The sequence below is a fragment of the Aotus nancymaae genome, unplaced genomic scaffold (assembly GCF_030222135.1).
Source record: "Aotus nancymaae isolate 86718 unplaced genomic scaffold, 86718_ANA_hifiasm-v0.15.2.pri h1tg000102l, whole genome shotgun sequence".
NCBI lineage: Eukaryota > Metazoa > Chordata > Mammalia > Primates > Aotidae > Aotus > Aotus nancymaae.
In genome coordinates, this window is record NW_026988517.1 from 1775120 (window position 1) to 1799553 (window position 24434).

Consider the following 24434-nt stretch of genomic DNA (forward strand, 5'->3'; position numbering starts at 1 on the left):
GGGAGGAAAGCATTTGAACTCAGGTTTCTCTAATGCTGGTGGGAGGATAGCATTTGAACTCAGGTTTCGCTAATGCTGGCGGGAGGATAGCATTTGAACTCAGGTTTCGCTAATGCTGGCAGGAGGTATGCATTTGAACTCAGACAGTGTAACAGGCTTCCCTCCATCCCCCAAAAGCCAGGCTAAAGGATGAGCCCTGGTGTGAGACCATAATTCTGATTCATGTCTAAAAGAAAGTATGCATTTTATCAGTGTGGCCTTTTAAATAAAAAATGCAGTGTTTGGCCAGGCGAGGTGGCTCACACCTGTAATCCCAGCATTTTGGGAGGCCGAGGCGGGCAGATCACTAGGTCAAGAGTTCGAGACCATCCTGGCCAACATGGTGAAACCCCGTCTCTACTAAAAATACAAAAAACTTAGCTGGGCGTGGTGGCGTGTGCCTGTAGTCCCAGCTATTCCGGAGGCTGAGGCAGGAGAATTGCCTGAACCCGGGAGGCGGAGATTGCAGTGAGCCGAGATAGCGCCATTGCACTCCAGCCTGGAGCCTGGCAACGGAGCGAGACTGGGTCTCAAAAAAAAAATTCAGTGTTTTATTTGTGATAGACATCTGGATATCTGTCGCTGGGTTCTGAGGTGTGGTTTCTGTGGGCACAAGGATGTTCCTGGTAAAACTATGGCCAGTGTAGTTTTGTTGTTTCCGTGATCCACTCCCAGCCCACGGATGAGAGAGAACCACTGAGGGACCGTGTTAAGGAACAAAAAACCTCTTACCGAGTTCACAAGGGGCGTGGTTTCAAAGGCAGGAATTTCCCAGGCCATGCCTCCATCCACGTCTCCAACCTAAAGTTCTTTGCCTGACTTTCCCGCGCGGGCTAGGTAGAAATTCCAGGAGCTTCTTTGTTCAAAAAGCCCGCGAAAAGCTCTGAGAGGAAGGGCCTCGCGGACATAGCAGCCAATCCGGTATCAGAGTCAAATATCAATCACTCCAGCGGAAGTTTGAGAGAACTCCTGTCATTGGACAAGAACATGAATGGGGCGGGAATAACTCCGAGGTTAAAAACTCGCGACTCCTTACCTCTCTCATAAATCCCTCTCTGCTAAACATTATTCCAACGATAAGCTCAAGAACTGGAAGCATCTTTGAAATGTCCCCACAGCTCTGCTAACATCCCCCAGTTACATCTTTTGCAAGCACGGGGAGACAGCTGAGCCCCTGAGCCCCGCCGTGGTTACACTGTGAGTTTTTTAAAGCGTTGATGTCTTCGTAACAAACTATGCTTCAACCCTCCTCCACTAGCCCAAGTCTTCAGTAAAACTTTCCAAACCCAAAAAGCTGATATCACTTACAGGATGTCAGCTTTCATTAATGGAGTAAGGGCTCAGAGTCCTGTCCAAATGAATGGAGAAGGAAAGGAGTGAGTAGCAGAAACAGAAGGTGAGATTCAAAACAGAGATCCAAGGTTTCAACGGATGCAGGCTCCTGGAGACAACAAAGACTCAGAATGGTCACTGCTTCGTGATTTGAAGGATACATTAGGGTAAGTGTGCCATCCACAGTACACATGCTACAGGCTCAACTGCTCTATTCAATATTAAAACATGGGAGAACCCAAATCGACTGCAGAACTAAGAGATATCCAAGGAGCTTACACTTGGCTTACATGATTTTCTTGTGTTGTTGTTATTGTTGTTGTTGTTAATTCTTTAAGAAATAGCTGGAAAATGTAGGGGAAAGGAGAGCATAGGGATAGATTTGTTAAAGGATACAAATTAAAGCTAGATAGGAGGAATGAGTTCTAGTGCTCTATACCACTGTAAGATGCCTATATAATAACAATGATATATCACATAGGCCAGGCACAGTGGCTCACGTCTGTAATCCCAGCATTGTGGGTGGAGGCTGTGACAGGTGGATCATCTAAGTCAGGAGTTTGAGACCAGACTGGCCAACATGGTTAAACCCCGTCTTTCCTATAACTACAAAAATTTTAAGAAACTATTTTTTCCGAGAAAAGTAGAATTACAGGGCATGGTGGAATGCACCTGTAATCCCCGCTATTCAGGAGGCTGAGGCAGGAGAATCACTTGAACTCAGAAGGCAGAGGTTGCAGTGAGTCAAGATCACACCACTGCACTCCAGCCTGGGTGACAAGAGCAAACCTCTGTATGAAATAATAATAATAATAAATCATATAGCTTCAAATTCCTACAAGGAGAATATTGAATGTCCCCAACACAAAGAAATGATAAACATTTGACATGACAGATATACTCGTCACCCTGATCTGATCACCATAAATTATATGTATTGAAACATCACTATGTACCCTATGAATATGTGCAATTATCTGTTAATTTAAAAAAAAAAATTAAAAGAAATAAAGCATAAAATAAGTAATGAATTAGACTGATTTACAGTTAAAATAAAATGTATAAATTAATATAAATTCATGTGGAAAAGTATGGCTCGAAGCCACTGAATATTTGTCAATGTTGATGGGGTCACACTGGAACTATCCATGGGGACACCCCTCAGATATCATCAACTGCTCTCCACCTGCCCAAAAGCAAAGCACTTTTACCTTGACCCAGTATCTGCTCCAGGAAACTTATTCCAGAGAAATGATCCAGGAGGTGTGTCCTTCCTATAACAAAGTTTTACATAACAATAAGAGCTGGAAAGAACCTTAATGCTCAACATAAGGAAATGGTGGAATAATTATGTGTACCCCACTAATGAACTTTTATTCAATAAAATCATTAAATATAAAGACCCAACAGTAACTTTTAAAATATTAGGCTTCAATATTAAGTGGGGAAAAAGCTATGGCTTTAATTATGTAAAAATATTGCATTATGTATGCCTAAGGATAAGAAAAGGCCACAAAAGTAAGTTAATTAGGGTAATAAAATTTTAGATGACTTTTTAAAAATTTCTCTTGTTTTTGTGCTTTTTTTAATAATATATAAAAATCAAGAGAAAAAATAAATGGTATTAAAATAATGGTAAGAAATTATTTTTTTCAGGAATAGTAGAAGTTTAATGATCTATAAAGCCAGGTGTTAAGTATGATGGGTATTATTCATCCATTATTCTTCTTTTTAAATTTTTGTTTGAATCTATAAGATGTTTTTTGAAGAAACTATAATCATGAAATATAATAAGGAGTTTTAAAAAGTAAATGTAAAAACATATACTGATTTGCTCTTATGAATGATACAAATTATTACAAATTATCACATGTATGCTGACACTATACATCTATTATGCATCAATGATTGGAAAAAAAAAGCTCAAGAAAACCAGTAAATGTAAAAACAGACAAGCTTCCTTCATCTAACAAATAATTCCTGGTTTTATTCACTAAATAAACATTTATTTGAGGCCATTTATTCACTCAGGCAGTTTGGTGATTCCACGGTTCATGCCAACACCTCATTTCATAATTCAGAAGAAAGAATTTACAGATTATCATTGGAGAATGGGAGAATGCTATGAAAAATAGGTCAGTTTAAAGACATTCACCCAGAGGGGCCTGCCCTCAATATGTCCACTGTAATAACATTAAGATATGTAAACATATTCACATTTTATCCCCTTGGAGTTCTATTCTAACCCAATTGTGCAAGCCAAGAACTGAGAGTTAGCCTTGTGCCTCCTCTCCTCACAGCCCACAGTTCATATCCACAGATATCTGAGGCCACCCATTTCTACTAAATAAGAAAACAACTCCCACTCCTATACCAGGCACTGTTAGAAGCACATTACATGCACAAACTCATTTAATACTTACAAACAATCTCATTCTACAGAGATGAAAAAGTTAAGAAATTGCCTGAATAAGTAAACTAGCAAGTGGCAGAGCTGGGATATGAACCCAGTCAGGCAGCTCCAAATTCTATGCATGGAACCACTTGCGTGGTTTCTGCTCTGTTGCTATTCTAGGCATTGCTATAATGAATAACCTTGCACAAATATCACTTCCCATTTGTGCAGGGACATCTGTGGGATATATCCCAAGAGGTAGTTTCATTACATATTTAATTGCATTTTTCATTGCTTTTCTCTGAACAGACTATAGCTCCTTGTGAGCCGGAAACTCAGTTTTGTTGTTCATCCACTATCTGGCACATAACAGAGGTGCATAAATGCTTTATTCCTTCCTTTACTTATTCACCAAATATTTACTGAATAGCCACCGTGTGCCAGGCACTGTTCTGGGTGCTAGAGAATACATTGGTAAACCAATTGGGGAGAATGTCCAGCTCTCATGAATGTAACATGTAGGATCCAGAGGCAATTGACAAGTAAGAAAATCTGTGGTGTGGTACAAGATGACAAATACTAAAGAAAAATAAGGCAAAGAAAGGTGGAGCACAGGAGTTACCGTTTTAAATGAACAGTTATCAAACAAATAAAACCTGATGAGGATGTTTAGCAGCAAAAGTAATTGTGAAAATTTTTTAAAAGTCAAATGTCCAGTAAGGAGGAGTAGGCAGTCTGGCTACCTCTGTCACTGAACTGTTTTGAGGTTGATATACAGAAAGCAGAAAGAGCAGTGTCTGGGAACCAACTTCCACCTGTAACACTTTTTCATGGGAAAATAGGCTAATTCCCTAAAACAAACTGACATGTCAATGAAATACACTGTTTATAAATGTTAAACTACCTACACAGACACCAGCACACTAACAATTCATGAAGAGTGTCTCACTTCTTTTTTCCTGAACTTAAAAACTGTTATACAAACTTTCAACTGAAATTATTTTGATCCCAAAGATCACATAAAAAATAAAACATCTCCTTTAACATGTATTTTATTTTGAGACAGAGAGATAGAATATTCTGGCTCTGAGGATTTGGCAAAATGTAATTCAATGTCAATTACTGAATCTCTTCAAGCCGAAGCATTTGTCGGCAGAAAAATCCCATAGGATTCACTGTAGACCTTAAAATTAGAAATGATGTAGGTAAATTACTGCAGATTTTCTTCTACTGATAATGACATTTATAGGTGTTAATGCTTCTGTAGTGGCATCAATAATAATATTAATCATAATAATAAGCAATTGATTTCTATTTGATTTTAAAAACATACAAGATATTTGCTTAAGTACTCACACAAGTTTGATTTGAGGAATTCCAGTCTGCTTAGGAAAACCTTGCTGATGTAATTTGAATACAGTTCTAAATAGATGTGAATTACCACTAAAGATGTGACCCTACAGAATAACACTGAGCGGATGCATCATGCCCGGCTCTGCGGAGGCACGTTGTGCAGTCGCGTGCTTTGGAGTTGGTACCTGTAGCATTCTGTTTATGCATTAAATGCAGCTAATGCTTTGTTCCTTAAACCTGAGAAGTCACTGCTCAGTTTTTACAATGAATGCTTAGAACACAAATTACAGTTCAAATTCTACTGGTTTTTTTTCTTTTTTTTTTTTTTAAGATTTTTTCTACATTTGCCCTTTTCTGATAAATTCTTTAGCCTTGATTTCATGCCGGTCATTAAAGTGTTCAGCTACTTTGGCCCTTCGGACAGGTTTTGATTTAAAATAATCCAACCTCCCTAAATTCCCTGCAGTGTGAGTGTTTGTACCTGCCAGGAGGCAGAGGCAGGCAAGCAAGAAGAGACCCTGATCTCACTCCAGACCTCACTGGAACTCTATGGAAAACCAAGACAAGGACTCACCGGGTTCCTGAGTCTGCAGAGCCAATTCTTCCACAGCAGAGCTTGGAACTGGTGCCTGGCATGCCCCATGCCTGCTGCTCCCTGCTCTCAGTCAGGAAGCCACCCTGTAAGGATGGTGCTTATATCTGCTGGGCTCAAGTGAAGGCATGTTACCTATTAGTCAATTCTAACAAAAGTGAGTGATGCAAGAGAGATTACTCGTGACTGAATAAAGCAGGCATCAGATGTCCCCTCTTGTTCTGTGTCTGCTGAGAAATCTTTCACTAGCTGTTCAATGTTTCGGGAGGGTTGAGTTACAGAAAGCTGACTTCAGGGACTTTCCCAGGCATACACACAGAGGGCACCCGCCCTTTCCAAGAACCCACAAAAGTGATCTGTGCGACAAGAAGTAATGTCCACATTTACCATTTACCTCCCTTTTTTCTGTATATTAAGTAGATGGAATTTTCCTTTTTTCTTCTGAAGCATTGGCTATTATACTAATTTGCCAAAATATTACCATTTTGGTGGTCACATGGCAGAGAATTTGACGGGAAGGAGATGGAAGCAGCGTTGGTGTCTGGGGAGTTTGGGGAATGGGTGACTCAAGTTCCACTCTGCTACTGCACCTGTACTTCATACTTCTCTTTCACCCATTTCCTCCAAAGGGAGTGGGATCTACGTTTCAGAGGGTAGCAGGTGCAGAAGTGGCAGGACTCAGCAAGTGGCCTGTGGATTACCTCTGAGTCCTGTTTGATTCCGGCCCACTTGTACTTTTTAAGTGGCATGATGGATTCAGCTGGCCAGCTGGTGGCTCCATCGTCCTGGAAGCCAGGCCCTCTTGAGTTCCTGTTGCCCCTAGTTGTGGTCAGAATGATTTCAGGCAACTCAGTCTTGTGGTCTTCTGTTTCATAAAGCAATTTTCACAAGCTGTGAATGCTCGATAAATGGCTTTTGCATAGGAAACAGGGAACACAGCCTTCAGCAAAGAAATTAACTCAATTATTTGGTAAAGTTATTTTTTAAAGGAGACCTGTTTTATTTTTTGTTACATGACTGGGAGCACTACAGTAAAGGCCATTACTTAGCAGAATGGGGCCCAGTGCCCATAAGTGAATTTGCCTGATTCCCACATGATGTCCTCCCTTGACCTATGACTTCTCAAAGGTCTTTGGGGTTGCCTAAGTATTACTACTCTGGTTCTCTTTGCAGATAACATCTAGAACACCTTACATTACAGGTAATTGTCATAATTTATTTTAATCTAGTATAAGAAAAAGGCTCCAACCATAAGGTTTTTCTCATCTTATGTTCACAGCAGCCAGTTTCTATGCTGCTGCGCCAGAATTATGCCAAGGGCATAAAAATTATTTCATCCATTGCTTTCATGGAACAATACTGTGTTAGGGTTTTCAGATAAACGGAACCAATGGTGATTGATTGATTGATTGATTGATTATAAGAAATTGGCTCACACGATCATGGAGGCGGGTAAGTCCTAAGATCTGCAATGTGAATTAGCAAGTCAGAGACCCAGGGAAGCCAATGATGTAGTTCCAGTCCAAGTCCAAAGACCTGAGAACAGGAGACCCAATAGTGTAGTTTCCATCCAAAGACTGGCAAACTTGAGACCCAGGACAAGCTGGTATTTCCATAAAGTCTGAAGGCAGAAAAAAAAAAAAAAAAGAAAGCCAATGTCCCGGTATGAAGGACATCAGACAGAAATAATTATCTAACTTAGGGGAAGGTCAGACTTTTTGTTCTATTTAGGTCTTCAACTAATTGGATGAGGCCCACTCACACAATGGAGGACCATCTGCTGAACTCATTCTACCTACTTAAATGTTAATGTCATTTATAAACACCCTCACAGAAACTCCCAGAATAATGCTATCTTTTGGTCTATGTTTCAGCCAAGAAAACAAGCAAGCAATTAGAGTCCTTCCTAACTCCCTGAGCTGTCACGTTAAATGTAGAATCACTGCTTAGTGAGGCCATATTAGTAAATTTTGCCTGATCCAAGTTTATGTCCCTTCCTTCATTATCCCACACACTTATATCCATTTCCACACATATTCCCCAGTTTTCTGCTTGTATAAATTAGAAAACTCAGATTGTCTATTTGATGTATAGCACACACTTCCTCATGGTTTATACCTTATATCTCCCCTTTAGGTGCTGCTGGGACTTGGATCTAGTTATAGGTCTGAAATGAAAGAGGAATGCTGGGGGTAGGTCCTGAGGAGAAGCAGAAGTGCCTTGCATGGCAACTGCCTCGTGGTAAGACATTAGAGTTTTCTTAGGCAAGGCAGGAGGCAGGGTTATCCCTTCAGACATGGGGTAAGAGACTGCTTCCACTAGGACTGGGGATTCTGCCTCTACATGGGTGTGAAGACCTCTTCCACTAACAGAGAAAACAGAATTTAGGGGCTAAATGTCTTCAGCTTCATCAGCGTCTTCCCTCATAATCTCTATTTCAACTTTCTGCACCCTATTCCCTTCCAATCAATGCCTTTACTTTAATAGTAGACTCATTGATGATGAACTTTTTCCATATCTGTTGGCTGTATAAATGTCTTCTTTTCAAAAGTGTCTGTTCATATCCTTTGCCCACTTTTTGATGGGGTTGTTTGTTTTTTTCCTGTAAATTTAAGTTCTTCATAGATTCTGCATATTAGCCCTTGGTCAGAAGGATAGATTGCAAAAAAGTTTTCCCATTTTGTTGGTTGCCTGTTCACTCTTACCCTGCAAGACTAGCAGTAAACTTGCATTGTAATTCAGCCAGTTGCAAGATGAGATTCTGGTTTGATTTTCAGCAATCTTAGCCCTACAGCTACAGGAAATAAGGGTCTCTTTTGAGGAAACACATAGAAACTTTCCTGTCATTTATGCAGCACTTCAGCTGGGAATTTGACCCCTAAGGTCATCCTTTTCTTTTTCCACTTTGTCCAGCAACATTAGAAGCAACTAGTCAACCTCATTTTACTTATGAGTTTGACAAAAAATCTTAGCAATTATCAAATACGGGCTGGGCCTGGTGGCTCACGCCTGTAATCCCAGCAGTTTGGGAGGCCAAGGCGGGTGGATCACGAGGTCAAGAGATCAAGACCATCCTGGTCAACATGGTGAAACCCTGTCTCTACTGAAAATACAAAAAATTAGCTGGGCATGGTGGCACCTGCCTGTAATCCCAGCTACTCAGGAGGCTGAGGCAGGAGAATTGCCTGAACCCAGGAGGCGGAGGTTGCAGTGAGCCGAGATGGCACCATTGCACTCCAGCCTGGGTAACAAGAGTGAAACTCCTTCTCAAAAAAAGAAAATAACAAATACAAGATCATCCAGACCCTTGCTTCTTCTTAAGTATTTTATTAGGAGCATCTAATGTGATATTTTATGCATCTTTATTGCTGCATTATGTCATGGCCACCATTTTTCTCTTTACTAGAAAGAGATTCAGTAGTCTTTAAATCTAATCAGATTAGAGAATTAATTCCAGAAACCTCAGTACCTATTTAAGTTTATCCTTTAGATTATCTTCTTCCAGAATTATTCTTAATACCAAAATCTGTATTAGGGTTCTCCAGAGAAACAGAATCATATGTATATTTATATATACAAAGAAATTTACTATAAGGAATTGGCACAAGCAGTTATGGAACTGGGCAAGTCCCAAGATCAGCGAGTGAGTCAGCAACTTGGAGATAATGGTGTAGCAAGTTAGAGATAATAGTGTAGCTCTAGTCAGGCTAAAAGCCTGAGAACGAAGAAAGCAAATGGTGCCATCTAAAGGCCAGCATGTTTAGTAACCACAAAGAGTCAACGCTTCAGTTCAAGTCTGAAGGCAGAAAAAAAGTTGAAGTCTCATTTTTTTTTTTAGATTGTCAAAGTTAAGGAATAAAATATTTATTTTATTTTTTTATTATACTTTAAGTTCTGGGGTACATGTGCAGAATGTGCAGATTTGTTACATAGGTATACATGTGCCATGGTGGTTTACTGCATCCATCCCCCCATCATTCACATTAGGCATTTCTCCTACTGTTATCCCTCCCCTATACTCCCACCCTCTGCTACCCCTCCCCCAGCCCATCCTCCCCACTACAGGCCCCAGTGTGTGATGTTCCCCTCCCTGTGTCCATGTGTTATTGTTCAACACCCACTTATGAGTGAGAACATGCAGTGTTTGATATTCTATTCTTGTGTCAGTTTGCTGAAAATGGTTTCCAGCTTAATCCATGTCCCTGTAAAAGACATGAATTCATCCTTTTTTATGGCTGCATAGTATACCATGGTGTATATGTGCCACATTTTCTTTATCCAGTCTATCATTGATGGGCATTTGGGTTGGTTCCAAGTCTTTGCTATGGTAAACAGTGCCACAATAAACATACTGTGCATGTGTATTTATAATAGAATGATTTATAATCCTTTGGGTGTATACCCAGTTATGGGATCGCTGGGTCAAATGGAATTTCTATTTCTAGATCCTTGAGAAATTGTCACACTGTCCTCCACAATGGTTGAACTAATTTACACTCCCACCAACAGTGTAAAAGTATTCCTATTTCTCCACATCCTCTCCAGCATCTGTTGTCTCCAGATTTCTTAATGATTGCCATTCTAACTGCTGTGAGATGGTATCTCAATGTGGTTTTGATTTGCATTTCTCTAATGACCAACGATGATGAGCTTTTCTTTATATATTTGTTGGCTGCATAAATATCTTCTTTTAAAAAGTGTCTGTTCATATCCTTCACCCACTTTTTGATGGGGTTGTTTTTCTCTTATAAATTTGTTTGTCTTTATAGATTCTGGATATTAGCCCTTTGTAGATGGGTAGATTGCAAAATTTTTTTCCCATTCTGTTGTTTGCTGGTTCACTCTAATTATAGTTTATTTTGCTGTGCAGAAGCTCTTAGGTTTAATTAGATCCCATTCATCTATTTTGGCTTTTGTTGCCATTGCTTTTGGTGTTTTAGTCATGAAGTCCTTGCCTACGCCTATGTCCTGAATGGTGTTGCCTAGGTTTTCTTCTCGGGTTTTTATGGTTTTAGGTCTTATTTTTCAATCTTCAATCCATCTGGAGTTAATTTTTGTATAAGGCGTAAGAAAGGGGTCCAGTTTCAGCTTTCTGCACATGGCTAGCCAGTTTTCCCAACACCATTTATTAAATAGGGAATCCTTTCCTCGTTGCTTGTTTTTGTCAGGTTTGTCAAAATGAGATAGTTGTAGATGTGTGGCATTACTTCTGAGGCCTCTGTTTTGTTGCACTGATCTATATCTCTGTTTTGGTACCAGTACCATGCTGTTTTGATCACTGTAGCCTTGTAGTACAGTTTGAAGTCAGGTAGTGTGATGCCTCCAGCTTTGTTTTTTGTTTGCTTGTTTGTTTGTTTTTTGCTTAGGATTTTCTTGGCTTAAAGTCCCAACTTAAAGGCCATTGGGCAGGCAGAATTCTCTTACTCAGGGGAGGATCAGCCTTTTTGTTCTATTCAAGCCTTCAACTGATTCGGTGATGCTGACATACATTAGGGAGGGCAGTCTGCTATATTCAGTCTACACATTCAAATGTTAATCTCATCCAAAACACACTAACAGACACACCCAGAATAATATTTGATCATATATTTAGAAATCCCATGGTCCAGTCAAGTTGACTCATAAAATTCACCATCAGAAATACTATGAGTTTAGTATTTACATTTTCTTTAATTCTAGTTTGTGTATTAGTTGTAGGAAAAAGATAGCATTCCTGGTTTGTTTTCTTTTTCTTTCTTGATTTTTTTTTTAAATAATGTCCACTTTTATTTTAGATTCAGGAGTTACACATGCAGGGTTGCTATCTGAGTGAATTACATGATGCTGAGATTTGGGGTATGAGTTATCTATCAACCAGGCACTGTGCATAGTACACAATAGTTAAGTTTTCCAACCTTTGCCTCTCTCCCTCCCCCTCTAGTAGCCCCAGTTTCTACTGTTGCCATCTTTATGCCTATACGTACCCAATGTTTAGCTCCCACTTATAAGTGAGAATATGCAGTACTTGGTTTCCTCTTCTTGCACTAATTTGTTTAGGATAATAGCCTTCAGCTCTATCCATGTGTCTGTGAAGGACATGATTTTATTCTTTTTTATGGCTATGTACTATTCCATGGTTTATGTGTACTACATTTTCTTTATCTGGTTCACCGTTGATGGGCATCTTGGTTGACCCCATGTCTTGCTATTGTGAACAGTGCTGCAATGAACATACAAGTGTGTGTCTTTTTGATAGAACAATTTGTTTGCTTTTGCATGGATACCTACTAATAAGATTGCTGGAATGAATGTTATATCTGTTTTAAGTTATTTGAGAAGTTTTTTTGCTTGTTCAGTTGTTTAAGTTCCTAATAGATTCTGCATATTAGACCTTTATCAGATGCATAGCTTACAAATATTTTCTCCCATTCTGTTGGTTCCCTGTTTATTCTGTTGATTGTTTCTTTTGCTGTGCAAAATCTTTTTTGTTTAAGTCCCACTTGTCAATTTTTTTTGTCACAGTCTCTTTTGAGGACTTAGTCATAAATTGTTTCTGAAGGCCAATGTCCAGAATTGTGTTTTCTAGGTTTTCTTCTAGGATTCTTATAGTTTGAGGTCTTACATTTAAATCTTTAATCTATCTTGAGTTAGTCTTTGTATATGTTGAAATGTGGGGATCCAGTTATTTTCTTCTGTGTATGGCTAGTCAGGTATTGCAGGTGTGTTCCAGCATAATTTATTGAATAGGGAGATCTTTCCTCATTGCTTATTTTTGTTGACTTTGTCACAGATCAGACAGCTGTAGCTGTGCAGCTTTATTTCTGGGTTCTCTATTTTGTTCCATTGGTCTATATGTCTGTTTTTGTACCAGTACCATGCTGTTTGGTTAGTATAGACAAGCTGTATCATGTAAAGTGGGCGATTTGATGCCTCCAGCTTTGTTTTGCTTAGGATTGCTTAGTCTATTCAGGCTCTTCTTTGATTCCATATTAATTTTATAATAGTTTTTTTTTTCTAATTCAGTAAAAAATGACATTAGTAGTTTGATAGGCATAGCATTGAATCTACAGATTGCTTTGGGCAGTATGGCCATTTTAACAATATTGACTCTTCTAATCCATAAGCATAGAATATTTTTTCATTTGTTTGTGTCATCTATAATTTCTTTTTACAGTGTTTTGTAGTTCTTCTTGTAGAGATCTTTCACCTCTTAAGTTGGGAGTATTTCTAGGTATTTTGGGTTTTGTGGCTATCGTAAATGAGATTGCAAACTTGATTTGGATCTTAGCTTGAATGTTATTTGTCTATGGAAATGCTACTGATTTTTTTTTTTATTATTTTATTTTTGAGACGGAGGTTCGCTCTTGTTACCCAGGCTGGAGTGCAATGGCGCGATCTCGGCTCACCGCATCCTCCGCCTCCTGGATTCAGGCAATTCTCCTGCCTCAGCCTCCTGAGTAGCTGGTATTAAAGGCACGCGCCACCATGCCCAGCTAATTTTTTGTATTTTTAGAACAGACGGGCTTTCACCATGTTGACCAGGATGGTCTCGATCTCTTGACCTCGTGATCCACCCGCCTCGGCCTCCCAAAGTGCTCGGATTACAGGCGTGAGCCACCGCGCCCAGCCCCGCTACTGATTTTTTTACATGGATTTTGTATCCTGAAACTTAATTGAAGCTATCAGTACAAGTAGCCTTTGGAGTTTTCTAGGTATAGAATCATAGAAATCATCAGCAAAGAGAGAAAATTTGGTTTCTTTTTTTCCTATTTGGATGCTTTTTATTTCATTCTCTTTACTAATTGCTCTGGCTAGGACTTCCAGTACTATGGTGAATAGGTTTACTGAGAGCGGGCACCCTTGTCTTATTCCGCTTTTTAAGAGGAATGCTTCCAGTTTTTGCTCATCCAGTATGTTGGCTGTGGGTTTGTAGTAGACGGCTCTTATTATTTTGAGATATGTTTATTTGATGCCTAGTTTTTTAAAGAGTTTTTATCATGAAGGGATGTTGAGTTGCATCAGAAGTTTTTTCCATATATTTTGAAATAATCATATATATATATATAGAGAGAGAGAGAGTCTATTTATGTGGTGAATTGCATTTATTGAATTACGTATGTTGAATCAATCTTGCATCCCAGGAATAATGCCTACTTGATTGTGGTGAATTAACTTTTTCCTGTCCTGTTGGATTTGGTTTGCTATTATTTTGTTGAGGATTTTTGCATTTATACCCATCAAGAATATTGACCTGTACTTTAGTTTTTTCATTGTGTCTTTTCCAGATTTTGGTATCAGAATGATGCTGACTTTGCAGAATTAGTTAAGGAAGAGTCCTTCCTCTGTGATTTTTTGGAATATTCAGCAGAATTGCTATCAGCTCTTCTTTGTAGGTCTGACAGAATTCAGCTGTGAATCTATCTGGTCCAGGGTTTGTTTTTTTGTTTGTTTTTTGTTGTTGTTGGTTTGTTTTGTTTTTGTTTTTGTTTTTTTGTTGTTGTTTGTTTGTTTTGATTAGTAGTTTTTTTTTATTACTAATTCAATTTTGGAATTCATTCTTGCTGTTGGTCTGTTTAGGGTTTCAATTTTCTTCCTGATTCAATCTTGAGAGGTTATGTGTTCCCAGGAGTTTATCCATTTTTCCTAGAATTTTTAGTTTGTGTGCATAGACATGTTCATAATATTCTCTGAGGGACTTCTGTATCTCTGTGGGATTGGTGGCAGTGTCATTTCTGATTCTGCTTATTTAGATCTCTCTTTTTTCCTTGGTTAATCTAGCTAGCAGTCTATCAACCTTGTTTATCCTTTCAAATTATCAACTTTTTATTTCATTGTTCAGTGGATTTTAGGGTCTCAGTTTCAATAGGTTTTGCCGGATTTCAGTTATTTATTTTCTTCTGCTAACTTTGAAGTTTGCTTTCATTTTTCTAGTTTCTCTAGGAACTATGTTTCTCTAGTTTTTCTAGGAAGAATGTTCAGTTGTTAATTTGAGATCTTTCTAACTTTGATGCAGGCATTTAGCACTATAAACTTTCCTCTTAACACTGCTTTTGCTACATCCCAGGGAATTTGGTATGCTATCTCTCTGTTTTCATTTATTTCAAAGATACTTTTAATTTCTGTTTTAATTTCATTGTTTACCAGAAGTCATTCAGAAACAAGTTGTTTAATTTCAATGTAATTGTGTGGTTTAGAGCAAGAGTCCCCAACTCCCCTCGACTCCAGGTCACACAGCAGGAGGTGAGCAGCAGGCAAGCAAGCAATACTACCTGAGCTCTGCCTCCTGTCAAATCAGCAGCAGCATTAGTCTCATGGGAGTGTAAACCTAATTGTGAACTGCACATGTGAGTGATCTAGATTGCATGCTCCTTATGAGAATCTAATGCCTGATGATCTGAGGTTGGACAGCTTCATTCCAAAAACATCCCCCCTTCCACCAGTCTGTGAAAAAGTTGTCTGACACAAAACCAGTCCCTGGTGCCAAAAATATTAGGTACCACTGGCTTAGAGAGATTTTCTTGATACTGATTTCTACTTTTATTCCACTATAGTTAAGGAATATACTTGGTTTGATTTCCATTTTTAAAAATTTATTGATATTTGCTTTATGGCCTAGTCTGTGATCAATCTTAGGGTAAGTTCCATGTGCAGATGAGAAGAATGTATATTCTCTAGCTGTTGGTCCTGTATTCTGTAGATGTCCATTAGGTTCAATTGGCTGAGCATTGAGTTTAGGTCCAGAATTTCCTTGTTAGTTTTCTCCCTCAATGATCTAATGTTGTCAGTGGGGTGCTGATGTTTGCAACTATTGTAGTTTAGTTGTCTGAGGTTTTTGTAGGTCTAGAAGTACTTGTTTTGTGAATCTGGGTACTCCAGTGTTGAGTGTATATGTATCTAGGATAGGTAAGTCTTTTTTTATTATTTATTTTTTATTTTTATTTTTATTTTATTATTTTTTTTTGAGACGCAGTTTCGCTCTTGTTACCCAGGCTGCAGTGCAATGGCGCAATCTCAGCTCACCGCAACCTCCACCTCCTGGGTTCAGGCAATTCTCCCGCCTCAGCCTCCTGAGTAGCTGGGATTACAGGCATGCACCACCATGCCCAGCTAATTTTTTGTATTTTTAGTAGAGACAGGGTTTCACCATGTTGACCAGGATGGTCTTGATCTCTTGACCTCGTGATCCACCCGCCTTGGCCTCCAAAGTGCTCAGATTACAGGTGTGAGCCACCACACCCGGCCGATAGGTAAGTCTTAACGTGAAATTCACCCCTTTATCATAATGTAAGGCCCTTCATTGTCCTTTTTTACTGTTGTTGGTTTAAAGTCTGTTTTATCTGATATAAGAATAGCAACCCCTACTATTTCTTGTTTTCTGTTTGTGTGATAGACCTTTCTCCAACCCTTTACTTGAAACCTATGTGTGTCATTACATATGAGATGAGTCTCTTAAAGGTGGCAGATGGTTGGGTCTTGTTTTTTTTATCCAAGTTGCCACTCTGTGCCTTTTAAGTGGGGTGTTAGACTATTTGCATTCAAAGTTAATATTGACATGTGAGGTTTTGATCCTATTGTAAAGTTGATCACTGGTTGCTTTGTGGTCTTGACTGTAGTTGCTTTATAGGGTCTGTGGGCTATGTACTTAAGTGTGTTTCTGTGGTATTAGGTATCATTATTTGAGTTCTGTGTTTGGAACTCCCTTAAGGACCTCAGGTAAGGCTGGTCTAATGGTAATAAATTTCCTTAGCAATTGCTTGTCTGGAAAAGATTTTATTTCTCCTTCACTTATTAAGCTTACTTTGACAGTGTGGTGTTATGATATACATTGGTTTTTGTCCACAATTCCTGGATCATAACTCCAATAGCCCTTGTTACAATCTTTTCTTATAATGCTGGTGTGTTAAGCCTCAAGGATAGACCTCTTACCTTCTCCTGCCCTCCTTTTACTCTAATGTTTCCCTGCCTTTCTGATTGTGGGTCTCAAGATCCTCCCATGAGAAGGTCCCACTCTATGCCCTGGGGGAATGAATGCTGATGTCATGAAGCTGCCATAAAAACCCAAGAGGATAAGGCTCCGTAAGCTTCTGAACAGTTGAACAGTGGAGGTTCCTGGAGGGTGGCACTCAGGGAGGGCATGAAAGCTCCATGCCCCTTCCCCCATACCTTGTCCTGTGTCTCTTAATCTGTATCCTTTGAAATATTCTTTATAAGAAAGTGTAAACATAAGATTTCCCTGGATTCTGTGAGCCACTCCAACAAATTAATCCAAGCCAAAGAAAGGGTTATTTAACGGAAGCCCAACTTAAAGCTGGTCAGTCAGAATTTCCAGATGCCTGGACTTGCAACTGGTGTATATAGAGGGGCAGTCTTGAGGACTAAGCCCTCAACCTGTGGAATCTGACACTATCTCTGAGTAGACAGTGTCAGAACTAAATTAAAAGACACTTAGCTGGTATCTGCTCTTTGGAGTTTAGGGGGAAAAAAACCACATTTGGTCACAAAAGTCTTCTGTGTTGATCATTGTTGTGGTGTGAGAGTGGAATTTGCTGGAATGGCCCTGACTCATGGAAGCATGTGGTTTGGAAACAGAAAGGACAAAAGGGTGAGGGGTGAGGAATATTTGATTCCTGGGTAGCCAGGTGGTCACCAATGTTATAAAGCCACAGCTATGTTGAGATCGATTACTAAAGGTGAAAGTTACCAGTGGAATTTCGAGATGGAGCCTACTTCCCAGGAATTGGTTCATTGGCTACTTAAGGAAATGCAGACTAATAAGGAAAAAGCAAAATATTCAATCTTTTGGTTGCTGTTATGTATAATGCCAAAATGAAAGTAAAAGAGAGTGCTGGGTCAGAACTTGAAGCTGCATCAAGCTCAGATGTGGGTCCATCTAAGCTCAGGCTTCTAGCCTCAAAGTCAATGACAAAGAAAAAATTACTCAGGGACAACAGAGAGTACTTCTAAGACCTGTGGCTACCAAGAAAATATGAATACCAACATGAAGGAAGGGCAAACCAACTAATTATTGAAACCAAATGGTATAGTGTGAAGGAATCGTCCTATTTTGTACATCAGTATTATCATTTTCCTGAGACACCTTTACTAAAATGAATTACAAGAGTGACTAATTTAGAGGCAGTATCTTTGGTTTTAAATGTTACAGAGTAGAAGAACATATTTGGATTGATGAGGGACCCACATCTCAACATTGAACAACTGCAGACAGGCTTATGTGATCCAGACACATAGGAGGTTATTCCCAAGGGAGCAGCCAGACAGCCTGGCAGACTGGATAAAAGCCACTGTAAGCTCTGTTAACCCCAAGAAGGGGGATGCAGAATTTCTCCACAGACACAGCTCTCCCTGAGAAGGACAGCTTTTCTGCTACTCTTATATTTTCAGCCCTTCAGAATAGTTGTCTCCAAATTTGTCCAAAAAAATAAATATTTTGGGGTGAAATATTTTGGTTTCCTTCACAAGCAAAAGGGATCTAAGCCATAAGGCAGAGACAGCCAATGTCCCTTAGGATGGCACTCCCCTCACACAGTGCAGAGCCCCGCTGTCCAGGGGGATGCTCGGCAAGGGACTTCCCAGTCCCCTTGCACCTGGCCAAGTGGTTCACTCTTGTCACTGAAGGTGAGAGTGTCATTATCACTTCCAAGTCCAGACCCTCGCTGTCAGGTAATGTTCTCTTTCCAGTAGAGGCCCTAGGGGATGGCAGAACAAGATGGAAGCAGCCTGGGCCCTGGAATCCCACATGTGGCAAAGCCCCCCAAGCAAAGAGTGTGTGATGGGCTCATTGGTGAGCAGAAACAAGCAGCCCTGAGCTGAGCCAGTGGTGTGCGGTGTTAGTGAGTTAAAGCGGCCGGTGTGGCAGAGTTCTCTAGAAATACTCTTCCTAGCCTCCTCTCCTCCACCCTCCATCCTTCCCCCTGCCCTTCCTTCCCGTCAGGAGTCCAGCCTGCATAAGTGACCCTGAGTTTCAGCAGTTCCACATCCTGTCCTTACTCCTCCAGCCTGGAGGCCCTGTTGACCATTTGTTGCCCTAACTGCCTATTCCTGAGTTGCTTCACACTGCCTGCCTGGCTTCTCACTCTTCCATCACCTACACAAGTTACTCTACATTAAAATTTATCTCTTTATAATATGCAACATTCATTTGTATTTTTCTTGTTGATCCTGGTTGATATATAGTCCACCAAAGGGTTTGTAAAAACCAGCTTCTAGGGTAATGGCTGTGTCATGATCTGAGACCAGCCTGCCATGTTCATCAGGAAGGAGCATCTCCACCTCTCTCTCTCTCTCTCTCTCTCATTCTTCCTGTCTCTCTCCCATCTCACTAAGATGCCTCAATGATACAAGTGGCTGAAAGAGAACAAAATTTGTCCATGAGGAATCCTGGGAACCTTGCTTGCTGTACTTTCCCTTCTCTGTAAATAATCATCTCAAATATCCCTCTCTCCTTTAACACAGCTCAGAGGCAGGAAGAAGGCTATCACAACTGTCCAAGGAGAAGGGAATAAGGGCCTTTGGCAGGGGCCAAGACATAAAAAAAGTACAAAGGAAAGAATTATGACATCTTTCAAAGGAGAGGAGGAGAAGCCAAGGCTAGTGAAAAGGTAGAGGTGGAGGTTTGGGGGACTGAAAGTAGCTGGGGTCCCAAGGGAAGTCAGGTTCTGGCACTGGAATCATCCAGGTGGGAGTTCCAGGTCCAACCTGTAGTTAATGACCAGCATGACCTTGGCCATCCACAGCCTTATTATTTCAATCAGTACAACATGAAGGGAACACCGTGGATGAAATGAGATTAAACACCTAATGCAACCCTCATTCTCCTAATGCTGCCTGCTCCCAGATTCTTCCATCCCAAGATTGACTCACTTCTTGCCATCTTCCCCGATGTCAGCCACCTGCCTTAACAACCACCTTTTCCACAACTCTCTACTCAGTGGATGATGTGCAAAGAGGAAAGCATTAAAAGTCCAAATGCAGCCATGACAATCAGAGGAGAGAGCCATGAAAGCAAGGTCATCAGTCTCTCTTCTACTATAATGCACGAAAGTGAATGTTTGCTTGTTCAACAGCGATTAGGAAGTGAGACATTTACTATGAAACCTGTATCACAAGAAGAGTCCAAGAAGGAAAAGAGGGTGTTATGGACTGAATTGCCTTCCCCCAAAATTTAATGTTGAAGCCCTAACCCCCAATGTGACTATATTTGCAGATGGAGCCTTTAGGGAGGTCAGTAAAGTTAAATGAAGTCATAAAGGTTAGTCTCACCTAATTTTATAAGACTGATGTCCTTACAGGAAGAGACGAGACAGCAGGAGTGAACACACACAGAGGAAAGGCTATGTGAGGACATAGCTAGAAGGTGGCCGGCTACAAACCAGGAGGAGAAGCCTCACCAGAAACCAACCCTGATGGCACCTTGAGTTTGGGCTTCTGGCCTCCCGAACTGTGAGAAAATAGCTTTGTCTTGTTTAAACTGCCCACTCTGCAGTATTCCTAGCGAACTGACATGAAGGGGTTAAAAAGGGGACCTGCGCTGGGCGAGGTGGCTCACGCCTATAATCCCAGCACTTTGGGAGGCCGAGGCGGGTGGATCACGAGGTCAAGAGATTGAGACCATCCTGGTCAACAAGGTGAAACCCCGTCTCTACTAAAAATACAAAAATTAGCTGGGCATGGTGGCGCCTACCTGTAATCCCAGCTACTCAGGAGGCTGAGGCAGGAGAATTGTCTGAACCCAGGAGGCGGAGGATGCGGTGAGCCGAGATCGCGCCATTGCACTCCAGCCTGGGTAACAAGAGCGAAACTCCGTCTCAAAAAATAAATAAAAAATAAAATAAAAAGGGGACCTGCAACCTAAACTTGCATTTGGGTTCCTGAAGATGAATCTTGCTAAGGAATTTAAGGTTGATGCTCACACCTTACCTAGATCAGGGAATTCCTTTGACCCTGAAGATCCCTGAGGAAATCATGGAGTTAGCAGAAAAGTCTTTATATAAGAGGGTCCAGAGGATAAAATTTTTGGAGATCTTGTATAAAGCTGAATCTCCCTCTGAGGAGAACTGGTCCCTCTATATTCATTACGGAATCACGAATTATCTGTGCAGGACAGACTGCGTGCCTCACGCATCAGTCATTGCAAATCAGAATTCCATGCCTACTGGTACTTTGTCATAAGACATCTCATATTAGTTTATAAAAATAACATTTGGCTTTATGACTAATAACAAAACTTGCTCCCAGTCTCTGCTCTTTTTTGCTCCTCCACCACCCCTGATCTTTTCACCCCAAAGCCAGTCTACTTGATATTTTAAATGGAGGTCTGACTCCTCAGAGAAGTGGATGGGTTAAGAGAACGTGAAGCCTGGCACAGACCAGGGAGGGAAGAAAGAAAGGAGGGTCTACTAAGAAAGGAATGAAGAACAAAGGCCCCGCAGGCCAAAACACCATCTTACCTCTTTCCCAGTTACACTTAAGTCTAGTGCTGCTTGGATGGAATAAGTTTCAAGCATAAATTGAGTTGGTCGGAGCTGAATAGTTCCCAAAGAGCCTAGCAAACTGTCAGATGAGTACACAATGGACTTGAATGCATGAGATGATCAAGAACACACTTGACTGATTCTTTTGAAAGGTTATGGTAATGTGGCTTCAAAGTTATAAGTAAAGTATTCAGCGTTTTCAGGTAACATTTCCTCTTTGTCTCTGTCAAAAAGCTTTATTAAAATTAGTGGCAATAAGCTGTTCAAAGTTCCATAAAGAACTTTCATGACCCAAATATTTGATTGTAATTTATAAATCTTGAAAATAATTGCCTCAAAGGTAATTTAAATAACTTACTTTTTCCTGACACCGAAATTCTCTCTTGCTAATTTCTGTAATTTCTTATTAATCTGAATTAGTTTCCCTTCTTAACATTAATAAAAAACATAATTTCAATTTCTGTCTAAAGAATGTTCAAAAGGTAATAAATTGATAGGGACAAGTGGTTTTCAACTTTTAATGCTATTTAGTGTCTACTAAGCAAAGAAAATTTAAAAGAAATCCTCAAACATCTACTAACAATTACATTTCTCCATTGAAAGAAAAGTTGCCCAGATTTTAAGGGCATTGGGTAGAATTCTCCTTTTCATCTCTTTGATACAATCTGAGATTTAAATCATGCTCCTTTCATCTTCCATTTGAGTAAAATTATATTTCTCCATGTGAAAATATGAAATGCAAAATCTGTTTACTCTGGTATCAGAGCCTGTAGGTCTAATTTGAAAACATAGAATGGCACAATCAAAATTCATTTAGCAATAGGACTTAAGGATTACCATTCCTTCAGTATAAAAATAAGGGAAGAGAATTTGCCCTAAAGGAGTCATTGCCAGGCTAGGGCAGTGAGGAGCTGATGCCTCCTAAATCAACATTCCAGAATCCTGAGGACCTCAGGGAGAAAACATTCATATCTAAAGAGAAGGAACAACTTTACTGAGGCCCCTAACAATTATATTTGTACAATATCTTGGAATTTCCAAAATATGTTTAAATGCATCCTCTGTTATGCTCATCAAACCAATAAAATAGGTAGGTATTACAGGTTTTATTTTACAGATGCAAAAACTAAGGCTTGATATTTCACTGAATAAACAGAGGCAGTTAGAATAAAACTTTCAAAGAATCCCTCCACCAAATGGACTGGCTTGCCTCATCTTTACTCAGATCATCTGCCTACCCTCCTGACACAACGGATCGACCCACATCGTGCCTACCAAAAGACAGCGTCCTCCTGCTGCACTGGCTGCATCTCGTGCCCTTTGCAGGATTATCTGTTTTCTATCCTTTAGTGAACATGCAAACATGCTAAGATCGCTACCACGCAATAAAAATCAATTCTTCCAAGTACTGCTCTGTATCTTTGCTTATTAACATCAGAATTCTTCAAAATTTTTGTCAGTCTTCTGTCATTGCTTCTCAGCCTTTGGCTAAGATCAAGTGTATATTCTTTCTGTCCACAACTCTTCATTCCACCCACCTTAAATCCACAGCAGTCAGGCTCTGTTCTCACCACTCCATTGACTTTTCTTCTGTGACCTCCATGCTCCACATTTCCACATCTAAGAGCCAGACCAAAGCAAACCCCTTCCTGCCCAACCCCAGCAGTGGTGTTTGGCACAGTACTTCATTCCTTCCTCACCACTTTGTCTTGCCTCCTCTCCACCTTTCAGGCCCAACCTTCTCAGTCTCTGTTATCATTTCTTCCTCATCTTTCCATCCTCTGAACTTCAGTGTCCTGGACTCTGTTTTTGCCAGTTTCTCATCTCACCCACACCTCAGCCAAGCTCATGGCTTAAATACCATTTATACACTCAATGCTTCCAAATTTGTACACAGGTCTGATCCTTCCCCTCACTGACATTCAGTGTTGGATGGTCCTGAGCAATCTTCCACATCACCTCACCTCACTGCTGAACTCTACTGAAATGCACACATTTGAATTTGGGCTCTTGTCCCCAGGGCTACAGGCCCTTTGTTGCTATGACCTCTCATCCTGACCATGAGACATCTCTCCCCTTTTTCTCAGAGATACAGAGAACCTTCAGCTGTTCTCTGACATCCCTAGTACTGTAACTCAGTGAGACTATCTCTGCCTCAATGACTCCCTGTCATCTCTACTCTACCACTCTTATGCCATGATAGCACAGATTCCCTGAAAGATTTTCATCACCCAGGGCTTCAGATGGAAGTGGATCACTAGCCTCTACTCAGATCCCAATTGCTATTTGGGGCTGTGTTGTCCCAGCCTCACCTTGGAGTTAACATGGTAGAGGAGAAGAGATGGGTACAGGGTCCCCTGTTAAAACTATTTCCATTCAGTTTTTCCTAATAATCTCATCCATATGTATTTTAGACAAATTTTTCTAGACTCCTAGTGAGTAATTTTTTAAAAATCTGATAACTATTATACTTTTTTTTTTTTTTTTTAAAATAAAGATGGGGTTTCACCATGATGGCCAGGCTGGTCTTGAACTCCTGACCTCAGGTGATCCACCCACCTCGGCCTCCCAAAGTGCTAGGATTACAGGCATGAGCCACAGAGCCCAGCCATTAACTTATTCTCAATTATTCTGCCTTATATCTGGACCATGACCTTTATACTTCAAAACCAAGATTTAAGGTTCTGGTTCCAGTTAGGATGAATTAACCCCATCCCACCCTATCTCCCACTTACTGCAACTAACATCCCTTAAAATAGTATAGAGAAAAGGTTATTGAAGAATGCTGAGAAGTAAATAGAAGCAGAGAGACTAGACAGAGAAATCAAACTCAGAAAATAACCCAGATGGCAGTAAATTGTTTTCGTTTTTTCTTAAAATTTGGTTCCTCTCATATTGCCTTACATAGAATTTGGGACAACCAAAATCCTGAACTTGTGAACAGACACATATGGGAAAGGCTCCAAGGGGGAGAAAAAAATAAAAACACATACTCTTACCCTAGACAGAGAACCTACAAGAGTCCCTATACTATGGAACTCTGTTGAGTCTCCCAACCCTAGTTCTGGTGAACCCCCATAACAAATCTGGACTCCTGAAGTGGTGACAGTGGTGATAGCAGCCCCACAGCCTCAATTTCTTGCTGCTTTGCCCTGAAGTGGACACTGTTATAGGAAGTGTGCAGCAGCACAGAAACAAAGTACCAGCTTCCTAACTAGGACACCAGGAAAGTGTGACCCTAAGAATTGCTGTG

At 40.3% G+C, this 24434-nt stretch overlaps 1 long non-coding RNA gene across 1 annotated transcript; it reads left to right on the forward strand.

Moving 5' to 3' along the window:
* Positions 1-567: 567 nt before the first annotated feature.
* On the forward strand, positions 568-20457 carry LOC135272043 (uncharacterized). Its single transcript, XR_010340150.1, has 3 exons — positions 568-1538; positions 7848-7952; positions 19445-20457. It is a non-coding gene; the product is annotated as an uncharacterized LOC135272043 (long non-coding RNA).
* Positions 20458-24434: the final 3977 nt, after the last annotated feature.